Below are 23,756 nucleotides of genomic sequence, written 5' to 3' on the forward strand. Positions count from 1 at the left end.
GTGGATGCGTCATTCCTTGGGGGCAAAGGTTTTCTGAAAGTGATTGTTTCATTCTCAAGGAAAATTCAGTTAGGTCATTGCGCCTTAAGTTCTTGCTGAGAGTTTGAGCACTTTTAATTTGCCATTTGTACTTTTTTCTATTACTTTTATTGAAATCTCAGATTAATCTTTAGGCTTATTTTCAGAGGCAGTGGGTACTAACTGAAAGGAAAGGCAAACCTGGTTGTTTCTGACTCTGGAATGTTAGTGTAATAAGGAAAATGGCGGGGCTTGTCATCTTATGTCTGCTTAATATACATCAGTCACAATTTTTAGTATTTTCATATGTGATCTTCAAGTTTAAAAATATGCATACCAAAGAACCTTAAATTTCAAACTTCTCTTTCATATGTTTTGTACATGTGTCATGTATGTTTACCTATGTATAATGTGTATTGTATAAACATATATAATACATAGTCTCTCTGTTGTGTGTGTAATGTATGCAAACATACATATATAGACAGATTATATTATGTAAATATGTATTTACATCTAAAATACACACATGGACTATATATTAATATAAATATATGTAATCATATTATAACATATATAAACACAGACTATATAGAGACCATATTTATGTGTGCCTATTTATGTACATATGATATTTGCATGTGTATATGTACACATATTATTGCTCTTATCTAGTTGCTAAGTCGTGTTCGACTCTTTTGCAGTCCTGTGGACTATATGTAGCCTGCTAGGCTCCTCTGTCCATGGCATTTCTCAGGCAAGAAAACTGGAGAGGGTTGCCATTTTCTTCTCCAGGGGATCTTCCTCACCCTGGGATTGAACCTGTGTCTCCTGCATTAGCAGGCAGATTCTTTACCACTGAGCCACCAGGAAAACCCATATATACACATACACACATATATGTGTAGTCTCTATGTACATAGTCCCTGTAGAAAGAATTTGAACATTTTTCCATTTGGACACAAAAGGTTATAAAGTCTTAGATAATATTAATAGAATGTCTTCTGGTGTCCATCTCAGTCTAACTGTCCTCAGTGATAGAATTTCTAGAATTTCTCTTGGGAAGTGATTCCATTATCTAAAAGTTTTCACTGGGAGGAAGTTTTCCGAGATAGGCTTAATGTTCATCTTCTCTACTGATTCCATTAAACTTAATTATCCCCTCCGAAAGCTGAGCAGTTCCTTTCTTGGCATTTACACAGTTTCAGCAGCGGAAGGCAACAATCAACTCCTCAGCTGTCATCAAGTCAGGATATTTTAAACTCTTTTGATGTTTCTTTTTAGGTGTTGGAGTATATGTACGCACATATAAAGGTATCACATACACCAATTCGGCACAGTTGCTTAACTGTTTATAGAACATTTAAATCTTATCACTATTTCAAATGTGTTATCACCTAAATTACATGATATTTTTGGTTGCCTTTTCTTTGATAAATTCTTTATGTTCACAAGTGGCCATGAACAGTGTACTAGCCCTCACTCATATTTCATGGAAGATGGCTTATGCAGATGACAAGTCACAGTCTAACAGTCCCAAGACTATCAGGGGTTGCTGATGTCTATAGTTTGGGTGGTGAAGACTCAGAGAATGTGGAATCCACAGTAAATGCTTCCAGCACATTCACTTCCATTAAGAATGACTTTTTTTCCCCCCATGGGGAAGACAGATATTTTTACTCTAGATAAGGACACTTGAAATCACTTAAGGTAGTTGGGAGATAAAGCCTCTACTATCATGGCAGAAAGCTGTTATTATTTTTGAATTAATTACAAGTACATTCCCTAACCCTTATGGTCCTTATTTTTAAAGTGTCCAGTTCAAGATTTTAAAGCTCATTGATTGGATAAAAAACTAAAACCATGCTCCTTCTCTCACCCTCTTCCCTGTCTGCACCTCTAGCCTTTCTCCATCTTTCTTACTCACCCCTTTTCTCTCCAGTCCCGCATTTTCTTTCCAACTTTCTTTCTTACCACAGATCCAAGTTCCTTCTTTTTTCTCTTCTTGCCGGTTTTCTTCTCCCTCTCTCCGATTTTTCCCAGTTCTCTCTTGAGACTTTTTTGTGACCCTCAACTACAATGTTACTTTTCAGACCTTGGGTTTTCTCCACTCTGAGTATTATTCCCCAGCCCTTTAGTTGTAAGATCAAGATTTGAAGAAAATATCTTTTCTCTTATCCTTGGATCAGTTCTGCATCATAGTATGGTCTGAATACTAGCTGAATCTAGACTAAATAGAAAATATTTTTTCAGAAGTGTTTTCTGAAGTATCAAAGGTCAGGTGTGATATCTTAATTTATCTTGATACATATTAACCTCAATAAAGTTCTACTATGACCATATGAAAACAATCAAAATTCAATACAATGACCTTGGAGATATTTTACATATGACAGACATCCTTAAAATATATTCAGTAACATATCTCTAATTATAAACAATTTAAAATGCATGGTGATCTCTTAAGAAAGTCTAATTATTTTGAGAGAGAAATGATTCATTTTGTTTGGTTGTTACTTTTACTTTTTGAATAGGTAGCCTCTGTCCAGTCATCCTGAGCTGTTCTAACAACTGTGAATGTTGTATAACTTCTCATTAGTTATAGATTTCTGGAATATGAAATTGAGGTCATGGGCAGAAATGATTAAAATATATAAAACTTTTTGCTCCTGTCTTTATTTGCTCATCCAGTTATTAAGAAATCACCATTTTACTGGGGAGAGGTGACCTAGTATTAAGAACTAGCTAAAATATTTCAACCAAAACTGCTTCATAACTATTTTGACTATTCATATCACCAAATCAACATGCAAAATATTTTTATTTCCACTTTGCTGATTCAGCGAATAATTTTCATATTTGTTATGGGCAGTATGCTGCTGCTACTGTTTAGTCGCCATGTCATGTCAGATTCTTTGCAGTACAGAACATCTTTATTGTTAAGACAGCTTGTTTGTGTCTATAGTTGTGTCTACATCTGCACCTTGTCTATTACCCTTCTTAGCTGAATGCTCTCAGGAAAATCATTAAAGCCTTTTTTTGTCTATTTCCTCATCATAAAATTCATAGGGGTGGTTCCACGATGAAATGATATAATACATGTAAGCACTTTATATACTACCTGGCACTGGCACAGAGTAAGTGCTATGATGACCATCATGATGATGGTAGTGGTGGTGATGACAAAGATAATGATAATGATGAGAGATCCACTGGGAATTCAGATACTTCCTCTCTCCCAAATCACCCTGTGCTTCACAGAAGAAGGGCTCTGGAAGTGCTGAAGATTAAAATTCTTAGTTTAAAATTAAGGAATTTATTTACAAGGTAAGAAGGGAAAGGAGGAACAAAAACAAGGCATAGTTCCTACAAGACCTATTAAACCACATTCTTATCTTTTCAATTTCACGTCCAACCCTTTTAAACAGTTTCCATGACACAAATATCAACTGACGTGAGTACAAGGTGACTCACCTGATTCCAGCTACACTGGATCGAGATTAAAAACAAATAAGCAAACACCTGGAATGTGACATGTAGGTCAGACTCTTCCGAAGTCAGTTGCGGGTAACATCGCCAAGATCTGAATGCTCTTCAAAACCCATGACAAACTCTTACATGTCTTCAGGCACGCATGGAGCCTCCAAGACCAAATGGTGGAGTATTTGGCTGTGCCAAAAAATTCACTGATGACACAGAAAATAAATCTTTCAAAGTAGTTATGCAACCTGAGAAAACACAGTGCATCCACTGTGTGCATCCTAAGTCTGTCTATGAACACATTATTTCTATATTTTTCTCTTCTGTAAGCTTCAGCATTGAAAACCATTATTTCAAATAAATATTTTACCTTTTATTTGTAAAGAGAATGCAAGTCATTATTTCCCTATGTATTTTTCAGGTTAGAGAATTTTCTATTTTAATGGTCAATTATATCATATTTTAAATTTGTAACAGACTCTTTTTTATATTTAAACATTCTTTGCCTTGTTTTATTTTGAATGTTTCAATATAAAAATGAAGATTAGAAAAAAGGAACAAAATTGCTCATCCTAAGAAATCTCATTAGGGAAGTAGGTTTTGTTCTTTCCATACTTGTTGTCATTTCTCAATTTCAGTAATCATTAATATTTTTAAAACTACCAGCAGATACAATATTCCTTTTTAGCCACTGTTTCTATTTTCAAATGATCTTTTTAACTTTCAGTTTTATTTTTCTATTGTTTTCAGAGTATTACTAATTCCTCCAAGTTTATTTTAAATCTTGTATAAGTCTTCTTAAAACCAAACAACTTTTTCTGTAAAGTAAGTTGTGTGTGGATGATATTTTAAGAACATGTGATATTAATATATTCTGAAATACACATTAGAGTTATTTTCATAAAACTGACTCTTCAATAAGGAATCTGAAATTTGGAAACAAACAGAGGTGCTCTTTGAAAATTTTTTTCACATTAATGTCACTACTTATCTAAACAATTTAGAGGAACTTCTCTTGACTAAACTTCAAAAAATGTTGATACTTTTCAGTCTTAAGAAGTGATATGACAGCAAGACAATTTTTGAAACATAAAATATAAAAGAAGAAAATAAAAACCTTCCCCCAAATAACCATGGGATAAGCAAGGCAATAAACTGTCAAATCAATAAATACAAACTTGTGCAATACTTTAGAACTGGGGAGATAACCAAGGACTCCTTAAGGCAATTTGATGATGCTGATGCAAATTAAAAAACTCAAATGACTCCTTACACTCATCTTTACTGAGAAAACCACTGGGAACTCTTTCACTTCCCTTTTTCCTTGTAAAGCTTATCCTTGACAATGACACATGCAGAGAGTTAAAAAAAAATATTGCTGTGAAATACACAATGTTTCTATGACATCAAGTGCAGCTAGTAGTTTAAAGAAGTGTGCTTGGGGTGGAGGGGAGGAGCCTGTGACCAGAGTTGATTTGGTGTGATTAAAAGTAATCCAGGAGAGTAACGATGGTGCATAGACTAGCCAGGTGGTGGCTCAGACTCCAGTTGCTCCACCCAGGGTCAGATGACTTCATCTTTCTCTGCTGCGGTCTCCTCGTCATCACACAGGGAATAACATTATTAATAGCTCTGTCATAAGGTGGCTATGAGTTCATAAGTTAGTCTTCATAAACATATAAAGTACTTTGAACAATGTCCGGTGTTTATTTCTGTGAAAATTCTTTAACAGACAATTTTTTAAAAAAAGCAGCTTCGCTTCACAGGAAAAATTTAACGGAATACACAGAGAGTTCCTATATGCTCTCTACATGCTCACCCCCCACAACTTCCTTACTATGAACATCGTGTACTAGAGTAACATGGTAACATTTGTTACCATGGATGAACCCACATTGACAGGTTATCACCCAAAGCCTGTAGTTTACTTAAGATTCACTCTTGGTGTTCTATATTCTGTGGGTTTTGGAGTATGTATAACGTCCATGTATTTTAGTAATAAAAAGTGGTTTTGGTGTTAGAGACTAGACGGTGACCCTTTTGTTACAAATGGAATATTGGGGGATTGTTAATGAAGTTCCTTTCTATAAGGAAACGTAATTCTCCCTAAAGTTTCTTCCCCACCCACTGGAAGTTATGATGAGCAGTCACTTAGTGGTTAACATGCATGAGCTAATGGGGGAAAAAAAATGTGGTTTCTGTAAGAGGAAATCATGATGACTGGACCATCATGGTTCTTTGTAAGACTGTGCCAGAGGAGAAAGAAGTAGATAATATTTAAGATTTAGAAAAAGCAAAAGAAAAGTTTTCATGTTAGTGAAGTTATGTTACAGGTTTATTTATTTATAGAGGGAGGCTAATGACATTTTGCTGAATTGCTTGTACTCAGTTTTAACAAAAATAAAATTAATTATTTTGCAGAAAAGGGAAGGATAGCATGGAATCAATCCATTGCATGAAAGATTGAAGACATAAATTAGTATAGATCAATTTAGGTCATTTAGGTAGTTTAGGTCAATGTATATCAATTCATAAATTACTGAGATATATTAATATACAGAAGATGGAGATTTTCTCACTTCCACCCTAATATAAATTCCTAAACAAATGTAACTGATATCCATATCTTTTGTGTAGATACTGTTGAACAGGCTATCATGTTAACCTACAGAACATGCCTTGCCTCAGTCAGTTGGACCAAAGTCATATAGAAATAGGTCTGATTAAGACAGTGCATTAAAAAGGAAACTAACAGGGGAGGTTTGAGTTCCTCTGGACTGCAAAATTGTGACTGTAATGAGAAACATATATTCATATAAACCAAAGCCTAAGGAAAGTTTTAATTAATGAATACAGAAAACCATAAAAGGATTAAATGGAAATAACTGACCCCACTATATGGAATAACCCAATCTATTGGGCTAAACTCCCCTAATCTTTATCTGATAGTACCCCATGAATCTACCCTTTTGTCAATTAACATACATGTTAAGTTGCTTCAGTTGTGTCTATCTCTTTACAACCATATGGACTGTAACCCACTAGGTCCCTCTGTCCATGAGATATGCCAGGCCAGAATACTGAAGTTGGTTGCCATGCTCTCCTCCAGAGGATCTTCCTGACCCAGGGATCAAACCCATGTCCCTTACATCTCCGGCCCTGGCAGCCAAGTTCTTTACCACTAGCACCAGGGAAGCCTGGCTTTATTGTAATTGCTTATCTAAAATGGCAGAGTCTTCTTTAGACCTGGAAAAGTTCATAAATTCATTCAGAAAATATTTATTGAGCATCTACATGCCAGGCAGTCACAAGCCTAAAAGTCTGCAATAAAGACAAAGCCCATGTCCTCTTTCAATTAAAAGAAAATAAATCTTGGTTGAAAGAATGAAAGAGAATTGTGTGCGTTTTACAAATTTGACAAGCGTTAATGGAAGAAACAGATTTAAAATGTTCTGCGATGAAGTTCTGATAAGCCTTATTTATTTATCTCCAGTAAGTTTATGGTACAGACACTCTGTCTGTGTTCCGATAGAGTCTATTTCTTTCCTTGTATTGTCCAATAGGCGCACGTATCTGGTGCACAAGGAGAGAGCGCATGCGTCCTTTTGTGTAATTCTCTAGGTATTTCATAGCACGGGAATGGGAATTGAAAGGGTGTTTTAGCTGTTCCTTACTGTTTGTGTCGCTTTCTTGGCCTTTACATCAGCAAGTGCTCAAGGTTTAATACAAGTTTTCCTTTTAATGCTATGTTGCTGGGGAGGCTATGCGACAGGTGGCTCATTTGCTTTCATACTATCCCTAGAAATGCTAATCTGTTTCTTGTGAATATTCTGTGTCCTGGGTTTCCCACTATTCAGGAGTGTGGCCAGAGGAGGGCAATTTGAACTTCTTTGGACTGAGAGAATCACCTCAGGTCTAATGGGAGTTTCAAAAGGAACACCCACCAGTACCAGGACTCAGCCAACACTGTTAAACCCTCTATTACCCTCCCCCACCTCCCATCTTCCTTCCTAAGACGTAAAAGTAGTGTTCCCATTTAACTCTTTCATATCCACTAGTAGGTAGAATGCACTATCAATAACCACAATAAAATATTATGTTTTCTGGATAATTGTTTTTAATCAATTATGTATTTTCTTATTAAAAACGTACACACACACACACATATATATCTTTTAAAAAAGAGAAGGTAAAAGGGGGAAAATGGCATTTCGGAGGTGTTGTGCTAGTTACTTTCTTTTCTTCTTCTCCTTATATTTAATCACCATCCTTAACATTTCCTTATAATTCATATTTAGAGAAAACAAAACCGAGGCTCAAAGAGGTCGACTAATTTACACACACTGCTTGCCTAGGAAGTCGAATCAAGGCATTTCTGACCCAGAGCCAGTGATCTTTCTACTTGAATTACATGCATCATTGCCATGCATTTTTTTTTAACTTTGTGTGGAGGCATCAGGATTTATTAAGCACTGTATTCACGCCTAAAGACCAGATTTAAAAAAGAAAAAGCTGCTCTCTAAAGTCATGATGTGTAAGTATTTGGTTTTGAATACATGGAGGTAGTCTTTTTGTTCTCTCTCACCTAGCCTTTCTTCCACATCTTAATTACACATTTTTTTTATTTATTGAGGCAACAAATTCCTTCCTTCTTAAATATGTGCCCCACAACAACCCAGAGCCCAGAACATAAACAAAGACACATTTGGGAGCTCCTGCAGAGATCTATATCCAAGATCAGCAGATCCTGCAATTTGCTATTTCCTCCTCCTCCCCTCTCCCCAGATGGGGGCTTATGTAAGCCTCCCTGAGGCAATACATGTACGGTTTTAGGGGGATATGACTGAAAACCTTGGTTGGTGTTGTTGTTGGTATTAGATAATTTTAAGGAACTACTCTGCTGGAGTGTCTTTTCAGCTTTATAATATAATTGGGAACCCTGAAGCTGTTAAAGTAAATGAATTTCCTGTATTTACCTTGCTTTGCTGATGAATATCCACAATACTGGGGATCTCATCTAAAATTTAGAAAGGTGTTTGGTAGTACAGCTTAAAAAAATCTGAAACTTGCAGTAGCATGCACTGCTATTTCCAGGCAGTTTAGCATCATTAAAGTAAAAGCCATATAAATCCAACTTCCTATTTTCACATTGTAGAAATCTCTGCTAAGTGCCACGAACAAAGAAATGCACAACACATGAGGGCTTTTTCCTTTAATATGAAAACTCCCTTAAACGGGAAGTCTAAAACCTTCCCAAAATGGACTTGTTTTCAGCTTGCTCATCTTTTCCACTCCCTGCCTGTTTTTTTTTTTTTTTTTTAATTTCATGTCCATTTTTGGTGACAATTTATTATTTGAAGTCCTCTTCCAGGAACAGGAAAACTTTGTAAAAAGAGCATGAAACAAACTTTATATGCAAAACAAACGTATCACAGATTAGTAGAGACAGTTCCTAAGCAGATTGTGTTCTCAAAGTTTGCCTGAAAGAATGCCATTTGGAGCCTGGAACATATTTTTCATAGGTATATTGTAAAATGGTTGTTAAGTTCTAAGGTCAGTGTTTTGAGCCCATGTGATGTATGAAGTAGCTCGGCTGTGGATCTGTATTATTCAAACTGTTTGGTGATACATCATTTAGGATACTATTATGGCAACATTACCTGTTAGGACATTGGATACAGAGTAACTGGATAGCATCACAAACTTGATAGTATCACCTAGCTCCAGGCACTATGAACTCCTCAGTATTCCTCACGTGAGGATTAAGCACCGTGACATGAGCATGTGAATTATGATGGTATATGAGTTTAATGATGATCGTGGTTTGCTCAAGTGTCAGGTTGTGTGGTTTAGGATAATGTTCTCCACTTCTCTTTCATACATGCTTAAGTAGGAGTCTTATAGCATCAACATTTGTTATTGGCTCTGTCTTGTGATTTACAGGCCATGTGATCCTGGGGCAACACCTGTCATGATGGGAAATACTGCGAGGGCATGGCTCATACATTCCTTCTTTACTGGAATGGCACTTTGCTTCTCTTGGGTTCCATATATCTGCCTTTTCCCCATCTCGCCTCATGCTGAATGTGAGGGTCTAGGATTATGCAATACACTGGGAACTAACTGTGGTTTAGGTAGACCATTTAGATGGTTCGAATGCTCACATCAGTGGACTCACTGGGCTGGAACTTGTACACATAAAGGGTACTCTGACCTTTATTGTCTCACAACAGTTAGTTAACTTGCTGTTTGCCCATCCTTCCTTTTACATTTTCTACTGCCATAAATCCTTGTGCTGCTGTGAGTGAACATGCTGGAGGATAGAACTTGATTCTCTGAGCATCCTTGTATAGACATAGTTTGGTCCAGAGACTGGACTTTGGCTCACTTTCCTTACACATAGGTTCTTACAAGGAAAGACTTTGCTTTCCTCTCTTTGCCATCTTCCCCACTTATCTCAAGATAGGTTGATGATTCAAGGGCAAAACACAAGGAAAAGAACCATTAATCCCTTGTTGAGTGTCTAAAAGCTATCACAATTTGATTAAAATATATAGTTGTATTAAATCAGTAAATCTGTTTCTGAGTTGTCCGAGGTTGAATTAACCAGGTGGGAAAAAACAAGACGCTGAGTCCTGCTCTGAGAAATCGGAAGTGGAGACTGATCATACTTCAACGGGGACAATATGAGCATCAGTCTGTGAAAGGAAGAGCCAGGGAAAGATGTCTCATGAATTTCTTAGCTGCTTTAGACAAGTTCTCCAGAGGTCCCTTTTGAAGAGACCTTGCCATCCTTCAGTTGTTGTTGCTGGTTTTTTTTGTTTGTTTGTTTTTTGACTGCATTTTTTCATTTGGTCCAGAAATTGACCAAAAAAAAAAAAAAAAGTCACAAATTTTCTTACTACTTCTAGTTTGCTTAATTAGTGCAATGTATTTTGCATAACCACTCTTTCAGAACCATATTTAAAGTAAATGTAAAGCTTTCAGAATCTAGCATGCTGCCAAAGGAAATTTAGGGCCATTTTGCCAATCACAGAGATATTTTAGATGAAAGAGGTGTAGAACAAGCATTTGTACTATGTACGTTTGAAACTGTGGTTGTGAAATCATTTCAGTGGATAATAATTAGCTTTAAAAATAGAATAGAAAAAGCAGATCAGAATAAAATATATCAAAGCGAATTGCATTTGGTAAAGATTAGTTTTTGGACTTTTGTTTCAGTGATAGAGATGTGTGTTCTGTACCATGAGGAAAACTGTATCTCTTATGGAAGGTCTTGGTCAAAAGTTTAAAAGCTACTGATCTTTACTAATGGTTTATGTAAGATGTATCAAATTAGTCATTTTTTTGTAGGGTTGGGGTACAGGATAAATGGGTATAGATTATTGTCTCTCAGGTTCTTTGCCTATAAGGGAGGCCAACTTCCTCAGGGGAACAGAGGCTGGTAGATTTAGGACAAATACTTATATATCTCAACTGTCTATAGGCATGTATAAGATAGAACACTTAGCTTGTGGTATCATGCTCTTTCTGCAAATATCAAACTTTCTGCTAATCAATAAACAGCACTATTAACTAATAAATCATTATACTAGCAATACTTAATTAGAACATATTTAAATCAATATTCCAGTACAGTCACATACCTTCCAGGTAAACTTCAATCATCCTTTAGCCCAATCCTAAATTTTTCTCACAAATCTAAGTAAAAGCTTTCAGTCTGAATTACTTTTCCCCCCTCTGGGTCTCTCTTCCACCTTGTGTCTTTCCTCTTGTGTCTGCTTTTTCTTAAAAATCCCTTCCATTTTCCTCTTCTCCATGGCATTTTGCTCCAATCAGAAGTGGGACAAAATTGGAAAATCCCTCATGAAGGTCTTTTTTTCTAATCAAGAGTAATTTTTTTCATACAACTATTTCTTTTCTCTTAGCCCCCTTTGAAGCCTGAAGCTAGTATAAAAGATAATTTGAAATTAGCATACAATAGGGCTTTTTTACTAGCCTCTAAAGACATTTTTTTGCAGATGTATAGCTTGTCCGAGGTCACTGATCCCTGACAGAAAATTGCTTCTTTTTTAAAGGGCCCTTACACATGTTTCTTTAGAACACATAAAAATATTGCTCAAAGCACAATGTGGTGTGTAAGCAGAGATATGATTTCCTCGTAGTTAGTGAACTTAACAACCTTTCTTTTCACCCTACATACCTTTCAAAGGAAATAGTAAATGATTCCAGAATCCATGCCTTTCAAAATTAATGGTAAAATGCTTCATTGCAAATATATCCTGATCAAACACATTTTATTTTGACTTTCTGTGGAGAAGGCATGTCAACACAGAACTGGTATATAGGAAATGTCAGTGAATCAGACCAAGCTTTTTCTCTGGAAGATTCTATCTTCTATCTGGGGAAAGTGTCTACAGTTCTTTTAATGACAGTTTTTTAATGAGTATTACATGTAATTAAATGCACCAATCTTTAAAGTTGATTTCTTTGAGTTGTGAAAATCATATACACCTATGTAGCTACCACTTAAACAATAAAATATTCCCATCACCTAGAGTTCCCATGGGGCCAATTCCAATCAATTTCCCATCTACTTCTCAGTGCAACTACTTACTGATTTTTATCACTATAAATTAACTATAAATTAGTTTTGCCTTGTATTCTTGAAAGTCATCTTAATGGAATCATGTAGTATGTACCCATTTGTATCTAGTTTCTGATGTTTTGGGGATTCATCATGTTATTGCACCTATTAACATTTAATTTCTCTTGACTGTTGAGCAGTGTTTTCCCATATGACTATACAACAATTTGACTTTTTTCTATTGATGGACCATTGATTGTTTTTGGTGATCATGAATAAAGGTACTATAAACACTTTTTTAAAAGGAATTATGTATTTATTTTTGGCTGTGTTGGATCTTAGTTGCAGCATGTGGGATCTTAGTTCCCAAACCAGGGATTAAACCAATGTCCCCTGTATTGTAAGGTAGATTCTTAACCACTGGACCACCAGGGAAGTCTCCCTGGGAACATTTCTGTACATGTATTTTTTTGTGAACTTATCTTTTAATTTGGAGGTGGGGTAAATACTTAAGAGTAGAATTGTTGGGTCTTTAAGTCAATATTTCAACTTTATTAGAAACAGATCTGCAGCTTTTAAGAAACTCTTGAAGAGTTTCTTAAGTCCCCAACTTTTAAAAAATATATTGCTTTTAGGGTATCTGTGCAGATGTTTTTGGTTTTTTTTAGAGTCGTTTCTCACTTCTCTTCCTTAGGCCTCAATTACTTTACAATGAGTGCTGGACTCTGTCTTACGTCTGTAATGTATTAGGGTATTAATACATGTTCAAATGCTTTCCATAGATTCTTGGATAACAGATTAATGACATAATGGATAAATTTTACTAGAATATAAAGTTAATGAGGATAGAAGCACTGTTCTGTTCACTGCTATAACCCAAACTCTTAGAATGGTACCTGCACAGAGTAGGTGTTCAATATGTACCAAATAAATGAATACATTAATTAATGAAGTATTAACTATATGTTGGGAAGCATCCAAATAAGTTTTACATATAGCATTTCACTTAATTCTCACTCCCAATCTTTTAGCTAATTCCTCTTTTTACTTTATTTTCTAAAAGAAGAAATTGAGCACAGAGAGGTTAGATAATATGTCCTTGATCACATAGTAAATGAGCTAGGATTTGTGTCCAGGTGATATCTTTTCAAAGCCAATAATCAGTACGCTATATATAATAGGTAAGCGACAAGGACCTACTGTATAGCACGGAGAACTATACTCAATCTGTCATAATACTGTTTTCCAGAAAAGAGTCTGGAAAAAAAAAATATATATTTTAGTTGCTCAGTCAGGTTTGACTCTCCATGACCCCATGGACTATAGCCCGCCGGGCTCCTCTGTCCATGAAATTCTCCAGGCAAGAATACTGGAGTGAGTAGCCATTCCTTTCTCCAAAGATCTTCCTTATGCAGGGATCAAACCTGGGTCTCATGCATTGCAGGCAGGTTCTTTACCATCTGAACCACCAGGAGGAGGAGAAAAAGGAAACAGAGGATGAGGTGGTTGGATAGCACCACCAACTCAATGGATATGCATTTGATAAATCTCGGAGATAGTGAAGGAGAGAGAAAGTTTGGCCCGCTGCTGTCCGTGGGGTTGCAAAGAGTTGGACATGACTTAGTGACTGAACAGTAAAAACATATATTATATATATAATATATATGTGTAACTGAATCACTTTATACTTTAATACAACTTTGTAAATTAACTATATCTCAATAAATAAGAAATGATAAAAAATACGAAAATAAAGACTTTTGTATTTCATGCTTAATAAGTTTTGTTTCAAGAGACTCAAAACCTTTTTCTGCTTTTCTATTTTTTTAAATTGTATAGCTATATTATATATATGTATATATTTAAATTTTGGCTGTACTGGGTCTTCAATGCAGCATATAGGTTTTCTCTAGTTGTGATATGTGGTCTTAGTTGACCCACAGCGTGCGGGTTCTTAGTTCCCTGACCAGGGATTGAATCCACGTCCCCTGTATTGGAAGAAATGTCCCAAATTGTGTGTTTTTTTGAAGAAAAAATCCTGAGGAGGAAAGCTTACTGTCTTAGCATGATAATTCTTTCATTTTTATTCTTAGAACTAAATGACTTTCCTTCAAATTACATTCTGGTTCATTTCTATAATGGGAAATAGGTTCCCACTTCAGGTTTATTACAGACAAAAACTTGAAAGTACACACACACACACACACACACACATACCACACACACACACACACACACAATTCTTGAATACATTTGTTTTGTTTTAATTCATTTTGTCTCACATTAGGTAAGGATGGAAGTTTACATGTTTCTTGTGTGGACTGGAAACAGTGTTGACTCCAAATACGTTATTGCTGTTATAAAGACTGAATTGTAAAACCCTTCATGGTGTCCTATGGATTTTAGGATATTATGATAGGAGGTTGACATTTTCATAACTCTTAGCCATTCCTCATTAGATAGTTTTAAGTGATGTAAGATTCTATCTCCTCAGTCTTTTCATGGACTACTGTGGTCTGCTCTGAGTGCCAGGGAAGTTATTAATAAGAATGGGCTAGTTCATTTTAATGAACTGGCTTTGTGAACAGAGCCTGCATTTGCTTGCTGTTATTAAAAAAAAAAAAATCATTCCTTGCCATCTCTGCAAAACTTCCTTACAGCTAAATAATGTCTCTGGCTACCTTGATAGGAAAATCTAAATAAGTGGATTCTGCTTAATATTTATCTCTATGTAGTCCAATGAGGATGAAATATGTATCAAAATGATTCTTGTTAATGAAATTGCTCCTCAATTATTATATGTGGAGCAGACCCCCTTACTAAAAGACGTAATGACCTCTGATCTTTCCACTGTATCGTGTAATGTTCAACAGCCTTTCCTGAATACTTTAGAGGCAGTTACCTCTTACTGCAGTGAGCCAGAGATAAACAAGTTTTAAAGCTAGAAAATGGTGACTAGAAATTAGTTCATAAGCCTAAACATGATAATTATAACTACTTTCCATCAGAATTTTGAATGGTTTCACATCTTTTTTGGCAGCACTCTTTAACCATGTATTAAGTTATCTGTATCCCCTCCCCCCAAAAGTGTCAGTCCTTATCTTTTCAGCTTAGCCAAAAAGATAGCAGATCTGAAATTCTGTGAAATTAGGTCCATTTTCTTTGCCAAGGATGGAGAAGAAAAACAGCCCCCAAATCATTAATATATATTTTCCTAAGAAACTATTAAAGCAATCTTTCTCAAGCAACAATCTCAAAAGTGCTATGACTCAAATAATTTTATTGTTGCTTTTAATTCAGCCATTTTCTTTTTCCTGTAGAATAGTTCTAAACATAAAACCAAGGCTGTTCATTTTACTTAGTACTCTCAAACACCAAACAAGATTATAATTCCTTGCCTATGATCTCCTGTAATTCTAGCTCATTCTGTGAAAGCAAAGAGCTGTTTTGGCATTTCACATTTCTGCTGCTTCATCACCAAGGCCAAGCCCTGTATCTGCAGCCTCTTACCACATTCACAGCACATACATCTCTGAACAATCTCATGTTTTCAGTGTCTTTTCAACAGAGGACTCTAATCTTGTGATGCTCAGATGCCATACCAGATTTAGGTTTTGCTGACAGTACCCTAACTTTCTAGAATTTAAAACATTTTAAAATGCAGTTTTGAAGCAAATGATGACAATTGTGTGTGTGTGTGTGTGTGTGTGTGTGTGTGTGTGTGTGTGTGTATGCTTATATAGCCTGTCTCAGAGTTATTCCCAGACTCAATGGAACCCTAGCCCTGTATCATATAGAAAAGAGTAAGTTATTCTAGTAATCAGAGTAGAACTGTTTCAGGTATTTAGGATCAGTCTGTCACCAAGAGAAAAACCACTAAGAAAGAAGTTAATGTGAATGTTTTAATATAAAAGAATACAAATGTTTTTGCTTGAGTTTTTGAAAGTGTTGTCTAAAACACTGAATTATTTTGCGTTAAAATGAAGGATCTTGATGGCAGGCTTTTCTCAGGATTAGCCTGGGGACAGAAATGTAACTAAGGGCACTTTTCTCAGGTGACTGCCCCTTCAGGAAGGACACTGTTTAAGACTTTCTGAGAACCGGAGGCTGAGGTCTGAGTTGGGAGAAGAAAAACCATGGTTGACTCAGTCCATGCAAAATAGTGAGAGTGATTCACCAAATATTTCTCCCTTACAAAAACTTTAAAGTACTTAAAGAAACAAACAACCTTTATGTACTGGGGCATTTAACTTTGTATAGGTAGGTGCAGGCTGTAGGTCTACAATTATTTAAATTTGTGGAATATGAGGTGATATTAGCTTCCCTGGTGACTCAGATGATAAAGAATCTGCCTGCAGTATAGGAGACCCCTGTTAAATCCCTGGATCAGGAAGATCCCATGGAGAAGGGAATAGCTACCCACTCCACCATTTTTGCCTGGAGAATTTAATGGACAGAGAAGCCTGGTGGGCTGCAGGCCATGCACGGTCACAAAGAGTCAGACATGACTGAGTGACTAACACACACATATTCACCAGGATTGTCTGAAGTGCAAAAAATGAGCAGATTCAATACACATATTTATACAATGGGCTTCCCTGGTGGCTCAGTGGTAAAGAATCTGTCTGCCATTGCAAGAGATGTGGGTTTAGTCCCTGAGTCAGGAGGACCCCTGGAGAAGGGAGAGTCAACCCACTCCAGTATTCTTGCCTGGGTAATTCCATGGACAGAGGAGCCTGGCAGGCTACAGTCCATGGGGTCAGAAAAGAAGAATGGCATGACTTACCAGCTAACCAATGATTTATATAACAATTGAAAGGTAACAATGTTTTCCTATGTTTTGTCTCTTTTACCCTTCCCATAAAACATTGCAGTAGGTTTAAATTATCATTCCCAATTTATGGCTGAGAACACTGAGGTTCAGTTGCCCAGAATTATGCAGCCAATAAAAGTAACAGTGACGTCCCGAATTAAATCCACCTTTGAAGATGTCATATATTGAATCTCCTTATCACAGATTCTACTGTCTTTATTCCTGTTTCCTCTGTTCTTGATTTCAGAAATATTTTTCTTCCAAACATCTCCTAAAGTCAAATAAAGACTAGATATTGCTCCCAAGGGCTCCCACATCATTATATTCTCTAGTATTTCTTGCAGATATAGGAAGGCATGTCAATTAGATAGCATACCATCTGTATCAGGAAACTTACATTCAAATTAAGATTTTGCCCTTTTTATCACATGAGCCAGAAGGTAGCTAGATTCTGCCACAAGCCCTGGACACCTGGGCTTGCCAGACACAGGACTAACCTTGTAGTAGGGGCCCTCTACTTGAATGGTAAAGCTGGGGCATGAAGCCCAAGTTTGGTTTCAAAGATTTTTGAGTTGGACAAGGTGAAGCACACAGTAATGGGTAAGCTAGGCTATAGTCATAACTTGACTTCCCCCTTACAACATGGATTACCTTTGAGTGATTCCTTTGGTGGATGGCACAACTCTCAATTTTGGATTAATGCTAGGATGGCAGGTTGTGGAGACAGTAGCCTGTCTTGGATCACTGTCTTGCTAGCCATATGATCTAGGAAAGGTTATCCTTTATGTCTCCAGTTTCATTTTAATAAACCTTGGACTGATGTAAAGATTAAAGGATAGAAGATATGCAAATATTTAGAGGAGTGTCTAAAGCAAGGTGAGTACTCATCAGAGATTATTTATTGTTATCATTATATTTATATTTCCTTGAGGGATGTGTAATAGCAAAAGCAACAAAGAAACCAATAAGGGTGAAGTGTATGCATGAGGCATATGGGGTCGAAGCAGGCTTTGAATGCTGGGATTACCTGAGGAACAAGGCAGGCATTCACTTTGTGCATCGAGCTAACATTAGAGAATGAGTAAGTTGCAAATACAAGGTGAACCTGGGGGGATGTCATTGAATAGACTCAGGGTACAGTGTAGAAACCTAAGAAGTTGTGCTGGTCTAGGGGTCTGGGCTGGAGGGGTCTTGTGCTGGACCAATTGCACGAAGCACAGTCTGAGTCTGCATGATGCCTCCAGGCTTGCATGTCTCACTTCCGGATTGGCTTGAGGACTGGGACAGGATAAAATCGGGAGTGAAAAGCTGGAGTCTGAGAGAAGAGCTGAAAATGAAGTGCTAAATTCTTTTCTATGAACCCTAATCTCTGTAAATACTCACAGGAGGAAGAATAAATCAGTCAAGGTGGGAGTAGTTAACTGCAACTATGGAGGAACCAGAGCTGAGTCAGGTGAACAAGACTTGTGTGATGCATAAGCAGAAAATGGAAGAAAAAAGGTCAAAAGTTCTGAAACTTGGATGAAGGTGAGGTGTAGTCATAAGTCAGTGGGAGTCTTGTTCTGATTAATACAGATAGGAGGTGTGAGAGTACATAGGTAGGAAAGACTGGATTAAGGAGAATTTGATCAGTCCCCCATAGGAAAGTGTATATGACAAGAAAGACAAAGCAAATAATAAATTGTTCTAAGGAGAGAAATGAAGCATAATACTCAAATACAAAATTGCACATAACACATAAAACAGTGCCCCAGGAAAATTAGTTTGAGAGATAATAAGAGAATGAAAAAATCCTTTTCTGAACACCTACTACGGGCCAACAAGACATGCATCATTTATTATGACAATCTTATTTGTATATGGTAATATGACAATTTTCCCCAAACAGAAACAACCGAGGCATAGAAGATAAATCAACAAGCCCAAAGCCACTGGAAAGACTGGAACAAATTTCAAGTTCAGCTTGCTTGATTACAAAGTATGTTCCATTTTCCTGTAGTGGATAGTTGTCTGCACTAGGGTAAAGCAGGTAAGGAGAAGCTAGAATGATCCAGGCCACCAAGGATGCAAGTCCGGATGAATAAAGTGATGTGAGACAAACACAGCTTTCACAGTAAATGGTAGCTTTTTTTCTCTTCTTTTTCCAAGCACAGTGTTTGTGTCTTTCCGGCTGCCAATCCCATTCATCATGTACTCTGGCCATTGTCATGCCTGTCTGAGTCTTACCATTATTGCTTTTGCTGTGTTTTTCATGTTTGTATTCTGAGTGTTCTTTGCAAAGTGTCTTAAAACAAATCATCAAAGGGTGCTTGCAAGTGGGGTGAGTAGACCCTCCATGGAAAGCAAGCCAGTCTAGCTTTGAAAGTAGATCAACCTGGTCTTAGGCCATAGATTCAGTACTTACCAACTCTGCTTTTAGTCAATGCACATCATTAAAAAAAAAATCTCAGCTTCCTCGTCTATAAAAATATATTAGAGTAAAACATCATTCATAGGATTGTGGGGAGGAATGATGTCGGGTACAATACGTTACACAAAGTTCCTGGATCTAATGGAGGAGTCATAAATTTAGCTCTTTTCCTCCTTCCTTTCAATGAATTGAACTATTAAACATTTCAGAGATTGTGTTATAGAAGAATGGAAGTACACGAGTAAAAAATAACGAAAAGTTAAGTGCATTAATAAAGATGCAAGTAAACAAAGAGAGTAGTGTGATTGATGATCATTCTATAAATCATGGTTAATGATGCTTTGTCCCCAAAGCTATGTATATTAGTCTTTAGACAAAGCCTCAGTTCATAACCTGTATATTCATTAAACTCAAAATAGGCAAATGAGTTGTACTTAAGAGTCTATAGACTGAATAAAGTCACTTCTTAAGTAACATTTTCTATTTGTTATTGGTCCATTTGGACCTCAAGGATAAATGATATTACTTATCAATTAATTCATACAATGATGAGAATGAGAGATAATATAACTGATGACAGCATCAAGATGGAAAATTATTCCAATAGGCTCAAATAATGAACCAAAACTAACAAGACAAAATTTAACAAGAATAAAGTTGAGACCTGCATTCAGGTCAGTTAATAATGTTAATTCCATATTATAGGAGAGAAGAGACAGGTCTAGAAAACAATTCATATGAAATCTATCCTAGGATTTTAGTTGACCCAAACCAAGTGAGCTTAAATATGAAATGACTTTGAAAAAATACTTAGAGCATGACACACAGGGCCTAAGAAATGAATTGAAGGCAATGGGAAACTGTAAAAGGGTTTGCACTGTCTTTTCTGTTAGTATACATTTATCATCATCCAGTTGAGTTCCTATACGGATCAAGTATTTTCTTTTGTTGTTTACCGATATTTCCAAAGTCTTTGGGAGAGATGTATCTTCCATTGTTCCTGGGTGAAAATTTGGTCTCTTACCATTTGTTATATTTTAGTTATGACACCTCTTCAGCAGCCCAGTGAGGGCACAGAAGTTTGGGCTGTGTGATGCAGAGGCGATATTTGTTGTGTTATGTGCACACTCGTAGCTGTGCACATCTAGGAGAGCCAGATGGTGTTTAAGTCCCAAGCATGGAAAAAAGAACGTTTTTCCCAAGCGAGATCTTCCAAATGTTCTAGTCAACTCTTAACTCTGACATCTTCCTACTCTCTCAAATTTATGAGATTCTATATCCCTGGAAAATCCCATGACGGAGGAGCATGGTAGGCTGCAGTCCATGGGGTCGCGAAGAGTCGGACACGACTGAGCGACTTCACTTTCACTTTTCGCTTTCATGCATTGGAGAAGGAAATGGCAACCCACTCCAGTGTTCTTGCCTGGAGAATCCCAGGGACGGGGGAGCCTGGTAGGCTGCCGTCTATGGGGTCACACAGAGTCGGACACAACTGAAGCAACTTAGCAGCAGCATACCCCTTTGGGGATTCTCATGTGCTCAACACTGGGGCCGGCAGAGTGCAGCTGTGAATATTGGCTATGGCCAAGGTCACTGGTCATTCTCCTCATTAGATAAGCAGTGTTAACCCCTCTGTACACAACTGTGATTGCAACAACCATCACTAACTAGTTTGGTACTCAGTGTGAGTCACTTTCTATAAGTAGCTCTTATCCCTACTCAGTGACATGCTGCCATCTAGAGTCTTGTGTTTGGCCAAGGAATGTCTACAGGCTGGCCATAACTACCGATCCTTATTGCCCCTGTCGATGGATTTGTGGCTTCCAAAGTCAAACACACAAACAAACCCACAAAACCTGCCTTCGGACTTTTTCAACATTCCATAGAGAATTAATAGGATTTTGTGAAACTCATTGTTTCTTCCACTCTCTTGGCTGTCTGATCAGGGGCCACACCTTTCAGTGAGGGAAAGAGAGTCTTCGTGCTACAGACTTTTTCTTCTCCACTGGTGAGACTATTCAGAATTTTTGAGAACGCTGGTTGGAAAAGATAATATTGGTATAGAAGTAATTAACAGTAAAGTTTTTCTTTTGGATTTGTGTACATATTTGTGGGGAGGGTCTATGGTAGCACCAAACTTCTTGAATGGATCCACTGTATCTGGTTCTGCAGATTTGCTTCCAATATCAGAGCACCTTCCATACTCTTAAAATTCATGCACTTTGATGGTGAAACAGGCAGGGGTGAGGGTCATGTTTGTTCTTGGATACTTGAAATTATTTTCAGCTACTACGTCAAGTTCGCCTAGTGATACAAGCCATTTCCTTGAAGATATCTTCCATACTTCCTTAGCCAATGATATCCTTTATCCATTTGTAATCCTAAAATGCCAGTTTAAGTAAACATAGAAGAATCAGTGGACATGTTGGTGTCTTAATTTTATTTTTTATTGAATTCACCACAGGTGGACTACTTCCTTCCAGAGGATAATGACAAAAGGGCCATCAAGATGACGGAATGGGTTGAAGGCCAAGCCCTCTGAGGAATATTTGTATGAACTGAGGACATTTCCCTTGTAGAAGTGAAGACAGAACAGACAGGGTGATTATTTTAAATATACTAGAGGGGATTTTTATGTAGAGTGGATATCTGTTTAACTTTAGAGGGCAGAACTCAGACCCAGAAGTAGAATTTGTACTGAGGCAGATTAAGTAACAAGTCTGAAATAGCCTGAGCTCTTAAAAAATGAATTCAGTTGCCCTTGTGTAGCAGCAGATTCTCCATCATTGAAACAGTGTAAACTGAAGCTCATAGTTATCTGACAGAATTTGATAGTAGTGAGGCAACTAGATGCATAATAGAGGTGACTTTGAATTTAAAGTCTCTATAAGTCCCTGTATCTAGACCCAAGGATGTGTGTTGCAATATTTCTGCCTCTCACACCTTTCTAGAAGTTTTGCTCTTCTCTCTACTATTTTTGATATTTATCTTCAACTTTTGGATTTCTACTTGCGGTGATATGAATAATTGACATGAGTTGGCTGAATGGCCAGTTTGCACTCTACAGGTACCTGTTTCTTCACCTTGAAATAACTGCAGCATTACTTTCAGTATACTACTGTATGACTGCAACTATTTTCCTGGGTGGGAGGATGATGAATAAGAGAAAAAGACATTAGAGATGGGAACGATGCAAAAGTTGCTTTTATTTGTTGATTCATTCATCTAGGCACAAGTATATTTGCAATTAAAACTTATTAGAAAAACTCACCATTTCAAAATTGTTATTCCAATCACTTTGCTTACTCACAATTACACGGAAATAAAACTTGCCAGGGTGAAACACAGTAGTCATAATTAATTTTCTAGGTAATGGAATGGGACATTCTGAACATGTTCTTATTTTCAATTTGAGTGATACCTTATTCTTGATTAAGAATTGATCAGTAGGAATAAGATCTCCCTTATCCATCTATCAAGAGAGCACTACATTCAGCTTTTGAAAACTTATATCAAACTTAGCAAGAATTGTTAACAGGAGTTCTCTGTTTTCCTTTTAACTTAAATAAAATTCCATTTAAAGAATGGAAAGAGAGTTGTTCTTCCATTTAATATCATTCTAAAGGTAAATAAGAAAGTCTGGAGACGACAGTTGAAAATTCACTCACTAACTTTTGGAAATGTGAAAGAGAATATCATAGTTGTTATTATTAGATAGTTTAATCATTCTGACTCTTTGCAATCCCACTGACTGGAGCACGCCAGGCTTCCCTATCCATCACCAGCTCCGGGAGCTTACTCAAACTCATGTTCATCGAGTCGGTGATGCCATCCAACCATCTCATCCTCTCCTGTCCCCTTCTCCTCCCGCCTTCAATCTTTCCCAGCATCAAGGTCTCTTCAGATGAGTCAGTTGTTCACATCAGGTTGCCAAAGTATTGAAGTTTCAGCTTCAGCATCAGTCCTTCCAATGAATATTCAGGATTGATTTTCTTTAGGATTGACTGGTTTGATCTCCTTGCAGTCCAAGGGACTCTGAAGAGTCTTCTCCAACACCACAGCTCAAAAGTGTCAATTCTTTGGCACTCAGCTTTTTTTTATAGTCCAACTCTCACATCTATACATGACTACTGGAAAAACCATTGCTTTGACTAGATGGACCTTTGTTGCCGAAGTAATGTCTCTGCTTTTTAATATGTTGTCTAGGTTTGTCATAGCTTTTCTTCCAAGGAGCAAGTATCTTTTAATTTCATGGCTGCAATCACCATCTGCAGTGATTTTAGAGCCCAAGAAAATAAAGTCTCTCACTGTTTCCACCATTTCCCCATCTGTTTGCCATGAAGTGATGGGGCCAGATGACATGATCTTCGTTTTCTGAATGTTGAGTTTTAAGCCAGCTTTTTCACTCTCCTCTTTCACTTTCATCAAGAGACTCTTTAGTTCCTCTT

This window comes from Ovis aries, chromosome 8 (assembly GCF_016772045.2).
Source record: "Ovis aries strain OAR_USU_Benz2616 breed Rambouillet chromosome 8, ARS-UI_Ramb_v3.0, whole genome shotgun sequence".
NCBI lineage: Eukaryota > Metazoa > Chordata > Mammalia > Artiodactyla > Bovidae > Ovis > Ovis aries.